This window comes from Diuraphis noxia, unplaced genomic scaffold, assembly GCF_037042655.1.
Source record: "Diuraphis noxia isolate RWA-SAM2 unplaced genomic scaffold, SU_Dnox_SAM2 contig0004, whole genome shotgun sequence".
In the NCBI taxonomy this organism is placed as follows: Eukaryota; Metazoa; Arthropoda; class Insecta; order Hemiptera; family Aphididae; genus Diuraphis; species Diuraphis noxia.
In genome coordinates this window covers 19,644,029-19,665,516 of record NW_028301714.1, presented here as the reverse complement: position 1 = coordinate 19,665,516, position 21,488 = coordinate 19,644,029, and the positions used below count along the sequence as shown (strand labels likewise).

Genomic DNA, 21,488 nt, shown 5'->3' with positions numbered 1-21,488 from the left:
AATCCAAAAACCATGTTGACGCCAAATTTAATTTCGATATAATGCCTTATGTCCGCACATGTACTACCCTCTGATACACCACTACACCATCGCGTCAGTGTGTATGTGTATGTGTACGCCATATGCCAACTCCATATTCACTATGAGGGGATAAATAAATACAGTAATAAAAATAATAATAATACAAACAAATTTTGTGGTGACCCGATAAAAATACTTTACAGTAAACTCAGAGTAAAATTAACTAACGTTTCTTTAACTACAAATTATTTAAATTTTAACTGTGTTCTATATTTTTTATGGTAACGATTACTATTACTGAAATAGGTACACAGTGGATAATGATCAGTTACAACTCGTTAAAAATACATAATATGCATGAAATATATACAAGTGTTATAAAGTAATAAAATCAAACTAATATAGAGCTTATATTTAACAAATATGTTTTGTAAGTATTAAATAAAATTTAAAAAAAAAAATCTCTATTATATTATTTATGATTACAAGGTTGTGCATAATAATCCAATTAAAATTTTTTAAACATCAAACTCAAAAATCAATTTAAAAAAAATACAGTTAATGTGTGCTAAAGTGTAGGTATTTCAATAGTGTCTTTCTTATCTATAATAATATAATAAACACAAAAATCCTCTTGTGTGCCCCCGTTTGTTATTAATTATTAATTATTAATCTGTCACCAATCTGGCTAATCTGGCACAATGATTTTTAGTTACCACATTCACGTATCAATATATTGTGTATTTTATGTATAATACAATATTTATCAAATTAATGGTTTATAAAATAATTTAATATGCGTATACCAACGAAAACCAGTAGCAACGATGCGAATAGTGAACACCTATTGTGGTCGAAAATATTTTTCACCCTCTCTTATTCGGCTTTTTGTCAAAAAAAATCGATGGGGATGTATTGTGAAGTTCACACGGCGTTGTGCTGGCAGTAGCCAAATATTCATAAGGAAGAAAGAGTATGGTACATGAGTTAATGAAAAAAATAGTGAAAAGCACGTGCGCCACGACACTTCAAACGTTTCCCTTATATTTATATAACTTCTGTCAAAAACATGTACATTGCAGTAACACATTTTTTGAGTAGTAAATAAAACTGGATCTCAGGCATATATTAAATATTATGCAGCAAGATGAATTGTATGTATACCACTTTCTAAGTTTTTAATAAATTAAATAAGTTACTATAGTTAAATTCTATTTGATTTTATGGCCTCCACACATGTTAACTCAGAGAGGCCCACTAAACTGTAAAAAGATTTTTACAATAAATAAAAATCAGTGAAGTACCTATTATATTAACTACATTTTATATGCAATAAAAAACAATTAGATAATAAAGTCTATAACATATACTCGTATTCCTTAATTAAATATATACTTTTAACTAACAAAGTTCTTAATCAATTAAAGTTGAACTGAACTTTAGAATACGTATATAACATAATATATTATCAATTGCTGAAAAAATATTACTTTTTACTTTATTTGTTCCATAATCTACTTTATGTACGCCGACTCGAGCGTTATTAACTTTTTAATATTGTCAATAGATACAACATAGTAGTGTACAACACACTACATAGTATAATTGCATAGTAATTTTATATTCAAATACATATACTGTATCCCAAACACTCTAATTTGAAATTACTGGTTTATAACACTGTTTTTGTTATTTTTATCTATTCTCCAAACGTAACTTTCATTAACAATGAGTTTAGACCACTTATTGTTAGGGAAACTTTAAAAGATAAAAAAAAAGGTTTTCCATCGAACCAAATTCACCTCAGGAATAATAATAAATACATACTTAAACTGCAATATTAAAATTCTAAACATTGTTTAGTATATTTAAAGTATTATCTCATTGGTTTGTATTATGTGAAATCAGAAACAAGAATTTCAAACACAATATTAGTTGTATAATATCTATAACTGAAATCAGTATTAAATGTACTTTTATATATGTATATATTTATATTTATTATATATACTATATGATGGAATGTTATTAAATCGTGCTAAGAGGATCAAATCCATTAATATTGTTGGTCGGTTTTATCAAAGAAAAAACCGTTTCATTAAGTATTACAGCAACATGGCTTTTCTATTATGTCTTCGATATTCACAAAGTATATCGGTATTCAAAATAAGTAGCCCGAAAGCTAGAAAGTTCACGCGGAATGTTAATCGTTCGACAAACATTATTCTTCGTATTACAAGGGTTAAAAGTAGGCTGGGCTACTGCAGTATAATAATAATTTACACACTCCAATTCACCGAACAAGTGTGTTGAATCAAATGGTGTGTAATTATTAATTATGGTCAGCTTATGAACGTTATTTCAAGGAGGAAACATTATTCTAAAATGTCTTCACGAATGGTATTAACACGCAAAGTTCTTAGCATATTGCCGCTGAACCACAACATTAATAAAAGTAATTCATTACAAAGTGTTATTACACCCAATTACATTTAGTAGTAATGATAAAATGTGTGTTAGTGTTGTTTTATTGCATATTATAACATACCTTTTATTATTAACTCATGTTTAAGTGTAAGATTAAAGAATATTTTAATTACATAGGTACTAGGGATGTATAGCTATAAACATAACGACTAAATATTATGCAATCAATTATTATTAGTAACCAAAAATTAATGTGAACTTGTTAAATTAATTTAATTAAATTCCTTGGTCTTTTGTTGTTACGAAATTATATTGATTCTATTCTTGATTAAATTGCTTTTGTCAGGAATAAATTATGATATTAGGTGATCATAAAATTTGTATTTATGTTAGCAATATTTAACTTTATAATCCTATTCAAATACCTTCAAATCACTAACATTTTTCAAATAAATATTATCTTGATTATTTGGTATATTTACATGCTTAATAATTTTAGATTAGCATAAGTGATCTTGATACTTTGTATTACTGTCATTCTACTTTATTTTATAACCAATATTATTATATCTATTTATAACTTTGTATTGCTTATTGTTTTCTTTTCGTATATTAAGAATATTGAATTATTGTATAGGTAAGATAACTTATTAATATCAATTTAAAGTGAATTCCCACTTTCACATAGCCAACGGCTAGGAAGTGGACAACTAATGTAAATGTATCTTTATATTTTAAATGTTAAACCATAGTTGAAAAATAAATATATTATTAATTATTAATTATTAAATCTAAATGATTGATGTACAATTTGTCAAAACAACGTACGACACTGTCTTTCGCATATAAATGCATCATAATATTATCATACACACGCATACACATATATACGTATTATGCGAGTATGTGTGTGTATGTTTTTGATCTGCAGTAAAATCCAAATGTTTCATATTTTATTTGATAATTTTGGGGAATAGCAGAAGGTATTTTGTGCACACATGTCATTTCTAAACATTTGACTACACTGCCGAACGTGCGCAAAATAATGACTGAATATAAAGTGTACGAATACGATATTGTTTTTGTGTATAATAATATAGAACGTGTGTTTGAGCGAATGACGCAGTGAAATCGTCACCTCCTTTCCCCTATTTACAACCGGGTGGGTGCACACACACAGTTTAGAATGCAATAATATCTATGTTTGGCCCCTCGACAACAATATTTTACAATAACTCATGTGGCTCAGCGGGTGGTAGGGGGGTGCTGAAATATATAGCTTCGACATTGCCAACCCGGTAATGAGGACCAGCTGTCAGCCGACCTGTCACAGGTTGTAATTTACAATCATATAACTATTATACCAGTGTGAAATAAAGACGTTCGACTTTTTTTTTTGTAGGTGTTATTACTCTGCCAACGGGGGTGTTAAGTATGGCGTTGAACTAAATATGAATTTAATTTGATTTGATTTTTACAGAGCAGTTGTAGGTTTTTGAACTTATATGACAGTATTTCAATTGTTTGTTGACCGCATTGTAGTGAAGATTGGCAGCAACGAGTATCAACGATGTTGTTGTTAAAATGAAAGATATACTTTTTTACTGGGCAATTCTCTTTTCTTTTCCAGAGAATAGGATCTCTTTCAAATGCACTTGATGCGCGTCGGTTGTATAAGCTTTTAAAGGCCAAGGGAGTTATTTAAAATAAGGTTTTATCGAATTTTATTTTTTATCTCGAACCGGACAAGACGGGAAATTACTTTATTTATTCATTGTCATAAAAACAAAGCATAAGGAAGAAATATTCGAGTAAACAGTATATATCAAAAAAAAAATTTGTTTATAGCGATAAACTCGTGGATTTATTTTCCTTTTACTTACAGTTATTGTATAGACCCCTCCTCCCACTGGTATATTAGGAAAATATTAAATCCCCCAGCAACGAATGGTCTTGAGTGATTTCATTTTTCCGTCCAACCATCACAAGTCGTCAGTGATTTCTTCGGATTCAATTAGGTCTCGGAAAAAAACTTTTCCGTTGATCCATTAAATAATACGGTCATTTAAATTTTAAAACTCGCGAAATAAATCCTTTAATAAATTCTAGACGTCCGACACCAGTGCCGAATCTCAGTTTGCGGTACCTACTCCAAAAAAATACTTACTCAAGTCAATTCCCAGAGGCCAGAATTTGTAAGAATAAAATACCCTCTTGGTATATTCTTAGATGGTTATGATTAACAACAAAATTATAATCATATTATATACTTTTAGTCATGTATTTTACGACAGTATATATATAAAATATTTGATATTCAATTTGAATTGTGCTATCTCTCTTCAAGAGTGAAAAAACTTATCGTATATAAACAAAATGTTATATGTGTGACATTGTGATTTAGGTAACTCTTAAATTTACTTGAAAACGCTGTTTTTTTAAATTAACGTTATAAATGAGGCTACGCTTTAATATTTATAAGCATATCATATCACTCAATGAATTTATGAACTGTAGAATTTTTATTGCAAATTATTATAAATTATAACGCATCAATTAAAATCAAGTTCAACAATATAATCTGTAATTATCGATTTATTGTAAGATATTGAGAGGTATTATAATTTTTTCTACGATTTTGTGAATTTAGAATATCGATACGACGATACATATTCATAATTTGATCTGTGTTTGTTTTAAAAAAAATGTGTTTAAAGTATTGCATTTGAAAAAAATATATGTGTACTATATGGATTTTTTTCGAAAACATTAGATACGAAATTATGTAGGTATCAGAAAATTATGTAAAAGTAATGAACATAACTAATTAATTAGTAATCTCAAAAGTCAAAACGTTTTGTACTTCCAATAACAAGACTACAAAAGAGTAAAAACATATAAATATAATAATGAAAATATCATATTGTAAGATCAAAAATAGGCTTGAAATGCCTTAGGAATTTAATGTTAGTATATAATACATTAATACAAATAGTATTCAAATGTAATACACAAAGATTTACATTATTTCGATTGCTTATTGAATAATTAAATGATCCGAAGAAATTAATTGAGAAAATAAAAAAATAAATCCTGTTGTATAAATCAGATACTAGAAAATAATAATCATACAAAAGTTATAAAAATAAAATCACCTTAGTCACATAAAACAACTTACTGTCAATGAAATAATGCCGAACAAAGTAAAACAAATGTTTACATTTAACATTGTAGACGTAACATAAATACATTACAATGAGTAACAAATAAATCAATGAAAATACTTTGGGTAGAAGACTCATTTGAAAATAATTGATTTTTGTTGAAAATGTAATTGAGTCTTTAGAATAAATGTGTATTTACATCATATTTATATGTTTAGCGTTTAATCCCGTTTTTTAATATCCAATATTATATTACAAACAATAATATTTTCGTGTAGATTGTAGGTATATGTTTTTTTTTTTAAGTTTTTTGGCGATATAGAACAAAATAGGGTCAAATCTGTTCACTAGTTTGAGTTTTGTTAGACTTTTTTTAACATTCAAAAACTGTAGAACGAGATTTTGCTCCACAACTCTTTATTATGCTATCCTTTTCATGTAAAACTTTTTTTTTGTCCTCTCATACCTCGGGGGAGATCAAAATCACCATGGGCGGTTAATGGTTTCAGCGGAATATGTAATATTATAATATCGAGGTCACCAGCCCTCGAGATACGCTGGGCTATTATACATTGGAGACACGCAAGGTAAAAAAAAAAAAAAAAAAAAATGGTAGACTTAAAAAAATCTCATAAAAGCCGATAAACGGGAACACAATCAGAATAGCGTCGTTTTTCAATGCAATACGTGCATTACAGTCTAAAAGCATACTTTAGCTATATAGTGTCCATTTTATAATTTGATTTTAAATGTCAATATATATTATAGTGGTCACCATAAGGAAATAAAAATACTCTTTTAAATTATCGGGTTTCTAAGGATTTCAATATACAACAGTAATATATTAGCATACTACCTTTTTAGTTATGTAACATAGATATATACCAATCTGACATACTGAAAAATGCTCGTAACTGGTTACTGATAATTATTTCAGTGCAAATTATGGATATCTACACAAATAATAATAAATGTATACTTATAAGATATAATACTAGATTGGCACGTATAAATTAGTAATTTCATAAATATTGTATACGTGTTTATCCCCCCCCCCCAGTCAACATGAGCTTAGTACAATGTACATTAATAAAGAATTCACGAAGAACATGATGACGATGATGACGTGTTTCATCTCCATAGTAGTGGTCATAATAAATGTACAGCCACCCACTCAGCCGTAAAATAAAATAAAGCCGAAAGGTCAGTAGTTGTAAAATAATATTATAACAAATATAATATGCAAAGGGTATTCACAATGTCCAAATAGTTTTAAAAGAGTAATCACCGAAAGGGACAAAGCACGTTTAGACACATTGGAAATCACGATGAAAATATTATTGCTATACCCATTTTGACCGGACACGGGAAATCCGCCATAGATTTCCTGAAATTATTGTTTATCAATAATATTTAACCCTTTGTTTAAAAGTTAATTATTAATACTAAGTACGTATTTACGTAATACATAAAATATTTTTATAATCGAATGAATATATTATTGTCACCAAAAACTTAAGCGTAGTTGAGCACAAACGTCGAATATTTTATTTTACAATTAAAAAAAAAAAAAAAAAAACGAAAATGATGACGAGCATGTTAACTACAGATCTGTTACTGTGTCAGAATATACTTATAATATTAAAATAGTTGTATTTAAAAATAAAAGCTATGTGTATTTCTCACTATTGACTTCATCAAAGTACGTATTTATCTATTACATAAGGTAACATACACTGCGTTATCTTAATTCTTAAACATCATAGAGGCACATTTATTTTTCGTTTCGCAAAATTCGAATCCTATGCCCCACATTATGGTTAGGTTTGGTTGGACTTTAAAATATGTCAGCTGCAAATCACAATAATTCAATAATGATGCACATCCTATTTGTACTATATGCGATCTATATATTATATTCCTATATTGTATCCGTGTCCTATGTGTTAAATATACAATATACATACACCTATATATAGGGGTGTGTGCGTGCGTGACAATATTACGAGGTGAAAAAAATGAGAAATTTAATGCCTATACCTACTATGCTCAATATTTATAATATTTATATCTTACATTAATTACAATTTACTACAATTTTATAAAAGATGTGCTTGGATTTTTTAAATACATATACCCCGCATCATATACGTACAACACACATTTAAACGTAAACACGAAAAATCCCAAACGAGTGTCGTAGGTGAGGTGTGTTACCCTGGCACCTTCGTAAGGTGTCGTTTATATGTGTATATGCAATATTATCACCTACAAATTAGAGATATCTGATGAGTACATCATATGGTAAACTTACTTCCAGTTGGAGATTAAATGGGGACTTGGTCAAGACTCGAGTTTCACGGAAATATTGCCACACAAGCACTATATGATACAAAATATTAAGCTCGATTTCTACTTCACTATTTCGTGTTTTGGCCCGTTATCACTTCTTAACTACAAGTTTCACTATATATATTCAATACTCTACACAACACAGTATAATTTAGACTCGGGCACGTGGTTCATGACAGTAAAAAATCGTCACAAATCGTAAGGTGGAGAACCCTGCCACGGTAAGCAAAATCGGTGTGACCATCGTCCGTTCTAACTTTTTCGGTATACTCGCAGCTAACAGGTATAACTTTGATATTTTTCGTTAGTCACCTGAAGTCCTGAAACGATCATAGTCGTCTGATTCTCAGTCACACCGTTTTTGTATTTTTTATCTTTGTTTGTTTTCTTTATTTATTTACGTACCAATGCTTATTATACAGTAGGTAGTAAAAACATACAAAAAGTCAGAATTTTCAGTTACTCTCTCAGTACTCTTATGAGTATCCAAAACTCCTTTAAACAGAACGAGACTGCAAAGAAAATATAGAACCGTGTGTTATATATTACAGAAATAAAACTTTAGTATAAAAATAATGTCGATACCTTGCCACACTGATAACATGGGAAACGAAAGAGCGGACAAATTAAAAATTAAAGTCTGGATATCTAGAAAAACGAATGGAAAATATTCAACACTAAATTATATTAAATTAAAAATCATACACTCACAACAACACACCAAGTAGAAAAGAAATAGCCATAAACAGCCTTAGAATAGGTTACCAAGTTAACACACGTTTTTTTAATGAAAAACGGAGACTCACCCATAAGCCCCAACCTGCAACTTCCCTCTGACGGTTTAACATACATCTATTAATCAGAATGTAGGAAGTACGAGACTCAACATAAAGAATACAGTTTAATTCACCATTTATTGGAAAATTTAACCTCCGGAACTACTCAAGTGCTTAAATTCCTCAAGGAAATAGAACTTTATATAACTAAATAAATTATTATGAAGCTAGAATTTATATAACTAAAATATTAAAACCAATTTTGTATTTTTTACTGTAAAATAATTTTTAATCTCATGTAATTATTTAATGTAGCCAATGGCCCCAGTCAACGAGGCAGGTATTTATCAATGATAATGATAATAATAAAAAAAAAGATAAGAACAGAGCCAACTTCATTTAATAATTGATTTATAGTTTATTTTAATATTTTCCATGTTTTCGTTAAAATATAACAAAATATACAATTTAATCAAGAAGTTTGACATTTCATATTAAACCGCAATTATTATGAAAACGCAATGTATTTATGTCACCGTTACGTTTGTTGGATTTAATCACGTATTAGTTATTTAAAATAAACCACAATCCTCATAATGAATTTGGGGAGTTAGGTATATAATCTATAAGATTTGATGGTTGGGGTGGGGCAATGACTTAGTTCGTTTATGTTGTTTATGAAGAGGGGCCAAAATATAAAGTCTACAACTGTTCGTATAATAAATCATGTTTTAACGTTTTTGCGTCATATATACTCAGATACTTCATACTCAATTTATACACCAAACTAGTTGTGATAGTGAGGGAATCGATAAGATCACCAGAAAACATGACTGTTGTGTATTTGACTCATTATGATTTATATGAAATATGATATAGCAAAGAAATTAACAAATCTTTTGGTTAAAAAAAAAAAAAAAACATTGAAATTATTGCTGTCTTATATTTTTGTGGTTTGTTGAGTAAGAATAAAATATTTATTTTTCTGGTAATTAGAAAAACATGACAATAAATCAAACGATAAAGTGCTAAGTATGTAAAAATATCATTATAGCTAAAAAGGTGTTAATCGTGTACGACAAAACACGAAGGTACGTTTCTGAAGGATACGTTAGGATTGTTAGGAAACACTAAGCGTTTTACGCTTAGTACGGCACCTACTTGATATTACCTAACAATAATTTTATTACAGGGATGTTCGCATAAACTGATTTCTCCTAAAAAGTTCTTTAAAATATTATTATTTGAAATTTTGAAAATCCTTCGTAATATTTACTTTTGTCGCAGATTATTCGATTATCTGATTTTTTTCCCATTTTATTTAAGTAATTATTTTTAATTATTAAGAAAATATCGCTAAAATGAATGCGTATATTATATAAATAATAATGATAACTTTCGTTACCATAGTGATGTCATGATAAAATTTTGCTTATTGTTATATTATATATGCACAAAGTCGCGTCTAACACACAAAAACTGGTAATAGACAAGAATAAAATAACAATAAAAATAATTGTTGTAAGCATCTTTATGGTGGTAATACTGGTAATGTATAGAGTTGCAGTGTCCACTGATAATATTTAGATAAGTACCCACCCATGATGCTTATTGAACGATTTATTATTGTACTGTATAATACTGTACAAACATATAACATTATGTATTATTTAGGTATAATTGAAAGCATTATATGTGTAATGGACGCTAGACTATAGATATATCAATATTTGTCCCAAAATCCTGCAAATATACACAAGATATACACCCCTGGCTGAATATAGGTACGTGTAAATCCGAGTATGGCATGGGGATTCGATAGTCATATTATGATAATACAACAACTATAATATTGTAGTACATGTGTGATTTGTCGTTAACATGACATTTCCACCGCTCACCACGAAGTGTCGAAGTTCATTCTCTACATTTATTAGTGTTGATTTTCAAGTAATGAATCTCAAAAAATTATAATCTGTTTTCAAAATACAAACGTAATATAAATTTTTTTTTTTAATTTCGTGTTCAATAAAAATGTTTATACTTAATTTAAAATTATCAGTTCATATTATATTTATTTATATTATGTTGTTTCTTTGAAATCGTGTATCAAAAATACCAAAATGTCTATCATGATGTGCTATACGTCGTTGTTAACACATCGTAAGTTCCACAAGAGAACATTACACTATAATAATAATATACGAGACGCATGGTGACCGAAAGCTTCCATTACCTACGGTACCTACGGTAAACGGTACGAATTTCGTTACAATTAAGAAGTATAATAATATGTGAGTCCGTGGCGCTTGAAAAGTGATAAAACCGTTAAAGCGGTTACGCGCATAATACATTATGATAAATTTTGTCCGCCAATAAACATCGAAACGGTTTTTATAATATTATTTACAATATTGAATACACCTCATATGAATTATATTATTATTAACGATACACTCGGTCAATAATAATATTATTGTTAATCCGTTTCGTAAGGCATACTGTTATATTATTTTGATTTCTTCTTCGATCTCACATACAGCCGCATCGTTTTGACCTGACTTAGGGCAGTTCCAATTCTCGTCACTTTTTCGCATCAGACAGGCCGCAGTCACAGTAGTGATCAGATATCTACTGTACGATCATATTATACAATTATATAAGAGCTGATGATTTAGCGATATCACTCATCATTGTGACGAGTTTAATAAGCAATAATATGTAATATTTTTATATGCCTATTGACAGACAAGCGTGATGTCAAACATTTTATTTTATTAATAATTCACCGACGACACTATACGTTGCCAGATTTCTTATTATTTCGAATACAGCTGTACCGGAAGCGCGTGAAAAAACCACCATTTCACTGTTTGGTATTCACCAAACCCCATTCGAGGATATATACATAGTTTAATAAAATTATAATATGAATTGTAAATTTGATTTTTCTTGACGAAAATTTCTCACAAGTGCGTAGTTTTGAATTTTTAAATTGAAAACAAAATATTTCTCTACGAACTTATTGGGCAGTAATCGATTTGTTTTCTACGGTGGTCATAATTATATTTCTATGAACTAGTACATTTTAATAATATTATTTTGACCACAGATGGTCCGATTTATAAACATAAAAAACTTAGCTACTCGATTAGGTCGTTGAATCACGAGTATAGTATATATTTGCTAGTAAGTAATCACAACAACGAAAATCTTACGCGAAATCGGTCAGACACATTTCGTCGTTTATTCGCTACGAAAACATAATTAATATGCAGTTATAATAATATACGATCTTATTATTATAAAGCTTGGGAAGTAGACACTAAAGGTATTAATAATTATATACGCAACCTAATGTATGTATATGATAGGTACATATGAATTATTAAAAAAATAGGTACTCGATTGATTAACGAAAGTAATTATAATTATAATAGTAATAATACCGATAGTGGTTATAAACGCAACATCGGCGGAGGCTGAACGGACAACTGTTTTTCGCATGCATTTCACGAACCTAATATGTATAATATATCGACGTAGTGGAGCTTTTGTCGTTCGCACGTGACTATAATATACCGCGGTCGTGGTCTTTCAGAACTATGAGGAAATATAAATATATATATATATATATATTATACACGCGTCTCCGGTATCTCTGTCTCTCATTAACATTTTTATTCGACGAAAAATGCCATATCGAAAACCACCGCCACTCGTTCATAGCGAGCGGTGGAGATATTAAAATATTTCGGGGGCACATGCGAATCCCACGAGCCGGAATCATCGTCATTCTATATAGCCGCTCAATATATATATATATTATATTATTATACGTGTCGGAGATGCTGATTAAAAAAAATAAAAATAATAACGCCCAGATAAAACGGAACATTTTCGCGAATTCATCTCACGTATTCGGACGACGAACGGGATCATCCCAACGGTATAGGTATAATATAATAATACCTATATGTATATACCTATAATAAGTATATATATATATATATATACATATATATACTGGAACGTTATACAGCACAGCACCTTCGTCCGGGTATTAATTATTAACATTAAACTCGTTCGTCTACGATCCATTGTCCTCGCATAAAACTACGAACACATATAATATTATTATTACTATTATTATTATATATTATACGACTGGTCTAAAGCTCTCCGAGCCACAATCATTATTATTCGGTTCCGTTTTCCCCCCTAGGTCATAATGACGATAATAATAATAATAATAATAGTAATAACAATAATATACAAACAGGTATTGTATATGCGCGTGCGCGGAGCAGCAGTTCTTGTCTATGGACCCTTTCTAAAGATTTCAATACTCGCGCCTCTCTCCCTCGCCGTGTGCGCTTTTTTTTCATTTCCATACGTACACTCTCGGTTTCTGCTGTAGCTTTGGTAGGCGTGACACCTATATATAATATAATATACGCATACACACACACAGACAAATATATGCATTATAACGTATAATATATACGTGCGCAAAGTGTTGTGTACATATATATATATATATATATGTGTGTGTGTGTATATTATCCTCGAACTCCACCACTAATTGCCCGATAGCGCGTCTTTTGTCTCACACCCTCGCGGTGCTCACCCACTCCGCCGCCAGCAGTTATCCCGCGCTTATATGCGTGCGTGTTCTCGACGCCTCCTAGCAGCGTCATCCTCTACACCCTCTTAGTTCAGTCCTCGTTGCAGTCTTTGCAATATTATATAGTGGGTATACGACTACGGGAGCAGCCATGCATTTATATATATATATAATATATTATATTATGTTGTTGTCGTCAGACGCGGTGAACCGAATAAAACGCGTCGCAAACCTCACCCTCTCGCGCCACCACCGCGCCGCTGCCTGGGCCGTTTTCTAAAACAGTTCTTTTGTACGGCCGACTCACGCCACCCCTTTCGGCGCGCGCGAAGAGAGACTTGTCGGCGGCGAACCGACCGTTGTCGCTGCAGTATTATACAATACACATATAACATTTAGGGTAGGTACACCTATTGTGTACGCGATTATAATATAATAATATTATAACATAATGACGTTATTATATTACAATATTATTAAGTGCGTCGTTCGCGTGATAACAATATATAATAACAACGCATGTTGATGCCGTTTTACGACATCGAATTCAAATGTAATATAAATGAAAATACTTAATTTGATTTTTTAATCTAAATCGAGTTTTTACGTTAATACCATCTCAGTACTGCACGCATAATATAATATATTATTATACTTGTACAACGTGACCAGCGAATAAAAATCGCATTACTTATTGCTCGACGCAGTAGTTTTACACAATCGGTGAACTCCAATTCCAAGCATTCGAAGGGTTTTATAAAATATAATATGAATTACTCAAATAAACATACCTAACTACTGCGTATTCTAATATCATCATACAGACTATTCATATAAACATAACATTAAACATGCACAGTAAATGCATTTATATTAATATCAATAGCTCTAAAATCCTTTATGCTAGTATTTAGTTTAAGATTTAAATACACCGTACACATATATTATTATTATTATTAATGTACCTTCGACGAATGTACCAATTTTCTCGATTAAATTTGTTTGTGTGCAATGGAAATATTTGTCTACATTTCAAGATGAAATTTTATTTATATATGATCATATAATATTGTAGAATTCTAAATTAACAAATTATTACAATATTACAAATTTAAACATCTGTAGACAGTTACTAGTGAATAATGTCGACACCCTCGTTGATTGGATTTATTATTAGATTATTTATTCATTACTTATCTCGGTTTTAAAGTAGTTTTAATCTATATGATTTGGAACATAATTCATTCTAAACTTATAAAACTCATACAATTGTATGTAGCAATTATTTTCCTATACCTACCTATTTTACTTTCCATCTTTTCATTCCCCTAAAAGACTTTTCTGGATTTTATGGCCCCTTCCGTAAAGTTAACAAGTCTTTTTTTAGGTTTTTTCAATAAATAAAAATTATTTTTATCTTATTAATATCATTGTCGAAATAATAATCTATGATACATATTTTATCAAATTGTAATAAACATTATAGGTGCATATACCTATTAATACAAAATATTATGGTTGATTCTTGATTTTCTATATCAATCATAAACACATATTTGGTTAACCTGAATACGTAACCATTCAAATAAAATATTATACAGATGCGATTCGTCGAATCAACAATATTTTATTTATTTATAAATATATAAGATGAAAACATCTATGTCATCAATATATGTATAATAATTGTACAAACAATTCGAAAAATAATCTCCTTGGCGAAGAGATGGTGGTAAAACGAATATTGAATCCTCGTGAAATGTTATATATACTTATACTTATATATATATATATATATATATATGTTATATAAGAATGAGATTTAAGAAAATATAATATTCCAAACAAATGATTTAAAATCGTATTTGTTGAGTATGCAAAATAGTAAATACAAGTTATTATTTCGTAGTTTGTACATCGGATCAAGTGCACCTACAAAAGAAAGTAAGTATACAACCAAGTTCAAACTTTGCACGTCTTAAAATGTAAAACCAGCCGAGACGACGGTTGCAAACAATATTTTTTGAACTTTGTCGCTCGTTGAAAAATACATAAATTTTGAACAATACATTGTTATTTATTACGCGTTACCGTATAAGCTGTTGGTGGATTATGGTTATTTTTTTACCGTAAACACGGGGCTTTGTAATAATAATAATAATAATAAAAGAAGAAAACTTTCTTCTTATACATGAGAACTAAGCTGCGTGCTTCGTGGAGTCCTTATAGTGCATGGCAGCACGCGACTGATCCCGGGAAAAGGCTAGTAGGATAGATGATTCATAAAATAGCGTTTCGACATTTTGAAATAATAAAAAATTACTTACTACTAAACGAGACGATGAATTTTAGATTAACTATTATTCAAAGCTCAGCGTAATCGCGCCCCTTTCCCGTGTCAAATTCATGTTTGCTCTTAATTAAATTCAAAAGTAACATTTTGAAAATAATTCGGAAGTAGAGTACATTAAATATTTAGTGATAGAATAAAACATTTGAACTAGAAGTTTATACTGTGCAGCTATAGTCAATATAGTATTAGATAGTTCTAGCGGGAGTACAGTATTATTCACGTAATCTGCGTAAATGCGATATTTTAGATAGAACGCACAGCCAGACATTCACACTCAGGTCAAAATTATATAATCTAAGTATTAATTGTATAATATTATAACATAAACATATTACATAGTATATCACTACCCTAGGGATTAAGTACTCGAGAAGATGTATTATAGCAATTGTGTTATACCTAGTTTAAGATGATCTCATTAAGATATAGGTAACCTCTGAATGAGATTCAATTTTATACTATGCAGAATAATTTAATTTAAAATATATGTTTAAAAAAGACTACTTTGAAAAATAATCAAGAAGGTGCACACTATTATAGTATAATATCATTATGCCATATCTGAAAAAGTTGATTAGTTTTATATCTTGAGTCTTAATTAAAATTGACCTATCACTCGTAAACATGAAAAACTTCAAACCCAAATTTACAAAAAAATAAATTAAAAATTGTAAGCTGATATTTATTTTTGTTTCTTATAAAAAACAAGAGTAGTCGGTATTGATAAAATCGACACTTAGCAGTTATTAGTATTATTAGTTATTATTAGTAGTATACGGAATATACGGAGTTTTACTAATTACAATAATGAAGATTTTTACTGCGTGTGCTCGAAAAAAAACAGCGTTTACGTCAAAAATGTAAATGTAAGCGCTTATAACGTAGCAATACATTTAGGATAAGATTTATCATGTACCATTTGCAGGCACTATTATTTATTTGTATATTACAATTTCTTTCATACACGGCCGTTTCATACATATATTTCAGAACGCACTCGTAATAGTATGTCAACAAAAAAATAGCATGATGCTCTGCGAGATTTATAAATACACGGACCTTTTTTTCGATTTTTTTTTTTTTTAATTTTAATTTTTCCAACCCTAAAAGGTCATTTCCCTATAATATATTAGAGGATATAATATGAATATTATTATTTTATTTTCATTTTTATTTTTTTGTGAGCAAGTTTTCCTTCAAAAGTCGTTATATTATATCATCCACTCGCCGTATTCACGTCTAATTACACACGGTCGATCAATATTTCGTAAACGTCCATGCGTTTGATAATGTTTTTGTCGTTTCTAGAGCTTGATGAAAAAAAAAAAAAACACATGTACACAAACATAAACACCAGAAATAACAACCGATGGATTTTGAAAATTTTGATTTATCCGATATGATATATGAGAATTATACACATTAATACGATCATAAACGTAGCGTTGGCTGATTGTCGGTTGTTCCGCTGTACAAAACGTATATAATACTAATATATTATATTATTGGTATGACAGAGTATAAAATAAAATGCTTTAAACCGACAGTAAATCATTGAACGGAAGAATTCCGATCGGGGGTACCCATGCGCGAATAGTTGTATATTTATAGGTATAATTAATGTGTGTCAATAATAATTTTATTTGTACAAACGTATCGTATATAATAATATGCGTTTTCCGTACTGTTTATAATATTGCCAGCGGTGTTTTCTACTCAGCCGTTTGCCCTTATCAATATCGCTAAATTTTATGATAGGATTAAAATCACGATGGCCTATGATTTTGACCGTACTCTGCGGTCAGCGCATTTCCTGTTGATATTATGATAGAGGAGGACACGTGGAACTACAACGGGGTTGAAAAGGATTATAATATTATAAATTTTACTCCCGAAAAGCTTGGACAGATGAACGTGATAAATCGACGAAAGAAACCGCGAAGTATACGTACTACGTAGAGGATCCTACTGAAAAAAATCAATGTTTGGCAAAGACTCAATTTCCGCGATTTATTTATGGCGTCACATGTTATATATAAATAATTTATAATATTTTTTTCACCAAGCTCTTGGTGAAAGCTGAATTAAAGTAATTTATTTGAAAATCGTTTAATAATCTAATTTTATTCACAGCAGACTATTGCATGATAGCATCGTATCGTTTTTTAAAATAATATTATGCGCACAAAGACGATAATGAAATACAAATTTAAATAAAATAAGATTTTCTTTGAGAAATAATCACTTTATACATAGAGTTTACATTTTTACAAAATGCATATAAAACTTAAATATTTAAAAGTAATGTATATACATATAATACGTCATAGGTATTACTTAGGTTCATTAAAATCAATTATAGTATGTTTTTTGTATATATCTGTAAAAAAATTTAAGTAGTTGAATTTTCTTTAGGTAACATTTAAATAATACTAAATAAAAGTAACAAATAGAAAATAGAATACCGTTCATTGTTATTATATATTATTGTTTAGACTGTATATAATCGCAATTAATGTCCTTTGGATAATATGTAATATAATAGATTTAATTATAATTATCTTTAAATTAATTAAACTGTTGGACCTAACTTAGCTACGAAATAGTCACATGTTAATAGTTATTACTTATAACCTTAAAGGAATAGATCATTCTAAATTTTACTTAAATATATATTATACTGAATTTTTAACATTACAAGTATAAACATAATATAGACATCAGTTTATAAAATCGTCAATTTTCTTGTATATATTCTTTAAAATCACCTATAAATATTTTATTATAATTCAGTCAACAGGGCTCTGTACTTGTGTACAAATATTGATAGTGCCGACAGTGAACGCTATTTATTTTGCATTTTAATTGAATAACCAAAACTTAGAGTATAAGATAAATATTTAAATATTACTAAATAAAAAGTTCAAAGGAGAGAAATCAGAATTCTCAAGACCATTGCAAAGGGAATGCAAGTTTTGCACAAGTCGGGCGTGTAATGCATTTTGAGCTCTTTTAAAATGTTTTAAATATTTAAAGGAAACGGTGCAGCGGTGACGACGCGATAAGAGCTCGAGAAAAGCCGACTTATCGTGTTTTTTTTTAAGTCTCTTTTACTGGCTCTCACTCTATCTGCCTCTCTTACAGTTACACTATACGCACGTTATTTATAAACATATATATACATTTTCTGTCTCTGTTTCTCTCTGTCTGTCTATTTGTCTCTGTTTCTCTCTTTAACCCTCCTTCAGCGTGTGGGGTTCTCTTTCTCTTTCTCTCTCATCTCCTTCAAATCGTGCTACCGTTATTTTTGCGTCTTCTTGATAAAATACAGATTATCACCTTAAAACAGTTTATCAACTAACGAAAAGGTTCTATAGGACCGTCATGAAGCATTTGGCTTGCATACGAAAAGATTTGACCCGAGTATAACAACCCTTATGATTCAAAAAAACTGTGATTTCCCGACGCCGTCCCAATGTGTGAGAAAACGGCGGTGCTGAACAATATATCAAACCCCTTGACACCGTCATTTCCCTCATCGTGCTTGCATACGCAACATCACTCCAGGGCCGAGAACCGTTCATATTTATGGCTGGTTTCATAAAAACGCCCAGGGCTCAGGATGCGGCAGTGGTAGTGGTGGCGGCCAAAAACTTTTTCCCATTACACAAAACGAGGCTTTAAGTTTCATTTCATCCCTCTCTATGTAATTTATTGAGTCCGGCGCGAACCGCTGTTCCAATTAAGGTGGATTAAACGGTCGCCAAAACTTACAATGATATTTTTCGAACGGCTAAAGTTTTCGGAATTGCTTTTTTCTTCATGCACAGCAACAGAAAGCTATGATAGTATCCACGAGAATTGTTCAAACCACCTGACTCGGCAAACCCGTATATCGACCTAAACGTTCAACTGGGAAGATAATTTGTCACCAGCCGCTACCGGTTATACTCTTAAAGCAGCTGTAAATCATAATACCATAATGCAATGGCTAAATATTATGAACGAAAATTTCGAAAAGTTGAAACATTTTTTTTATTATTATTAATAATTAGAGACTTTGAGTGAGACACTGCTCTCTTTTTTATAGTATAGGCACAGGCTAGTGAAAAGTGCTAGACATCATAAGTAATAAAATGAATCTAATGGTTAATGGTTAAATACAACATATGGAATATAATTCTAATCAAAATATAATTATAAGATAATTGTTTTTGATATAACTGTGTACATATATATATATATATATATAATATTGATCATATAAGAATAACTTAAATATAAACTTAACAATTTTTATTTTTATTAAATAATAAATTAACATTTTTTATTTCAAAAACAATTACGCATAACAAAATATTACAATAATTTATTCTTCAATAAATACGTTAGTAAATAATATGGAACATACTGAATTCCAGTTAAAAACTTCAATTTGGACATAAAAACAACACAAAAATGTTTTAACAGTACCTTGTACTGTAAGATTCTTTTTTCATTTAATATTTCAAATAAGGAAACTGGACATAAATTAGTTTCTCTGATGAATTAAATATACCATCCAACGTCACTATTACAGTACTTCACACATTTCCTCTATAATAGCTGCGTTGAGAGGAAAAGTTTCGTTGATTGTAAAACAGACCACGACTTTAGGACGATGGGTTCCTTTAACCGGATAAGAGCAGGCAGTGCATTAGTAGGCCTGGTGTGTTTATCTTTTAAGCATCGAGAATATATATACATATATATATATATATATATATATATATATATACTGTATATATTACTATATATAAGAAAATCAAGTCTCGGCTAAAGTGGTACGTTTGTTTAGTGAGGTCCACTGTGCAAACTCAAACTTCGGGGTCAAATATCGGACAGGATTAGAGGTGCTGGGATTTTCAGGGGTTTTTGAAAGTGAGTGAGAGAGTGAAAGAATATTAGTATAGGTATGAGGAGTAGGAGTAAAATGGGTTTCTGGTTGGGGTGGCCAAAAATTCATCTACGTTTTATTTGACCGTCGACTACTTTATTGTGTGACGAAATTCAGCTCTCTCTCACACACACACTCTCTCTCTCTCTGTATATATAAACCTAAATATATATATATATATATATACCGCTGCAGTGGCCAGATTCCAAGTGAATATAAAACCTTTTGGGTGCACAAACCAGCGCTGGAAAAAAAAATAATTATTCAATATACGATTAGGTTAATGGACCGGTATTAGGACTGGTAAATCGAGAATACATTCATATGGATATTTTTCAAGTGACGTATGATATTATAATCTTTGACCTGCGTTGTGGTATTGAATAATAAAAAAAAAGTATATATATTAATTGCTCTCATCGGTGGTGAATTTTGTAAATACTACGTATTTAATTGAAATTGATTATCAATTTTTAATAGAGCTAAAATAATTGTTAAAGATAAAAAATAATATTAACCAATATTAATTTCTAAAGTCAATATGTTCTAAATTTATCATTAATTTTTAATTCAATAAAGAAGTTTGTCATATTATATTAAATTTAAGTTTAATCTTAGGAAATGTGCGTATGCAGTCTAAAAAAAAATTGGAATGACATTTCAACTAAATACGGGTACACTGTACACTATAGTTGGAACATTTCTCATAAGTATTCAAATTGTATATGCATATAATGTATACTATAAAATAAATTAAAAATCAACTTTAGAAAAACGTTAATATTAATAAACATTTAATTTTTGGTTATGATTTTTAGTTAGATAAAAAAAA

General features: G+C 29.8%; 1 protein-coding gene across 1 annotated transcript in view; it reads right to left on the bottom strand.

The window, feature by feature from the left end:
• The window catches only part of Sema2a (Semaphorin 2a), a 384,224-nt gene that overhangs the window by 240,552 nt on the left and 122,184 nt on the right, over nt 1-21,488 (bottom strand). The gene's annotated exons all lie outside the window — the stretch shown is intronic.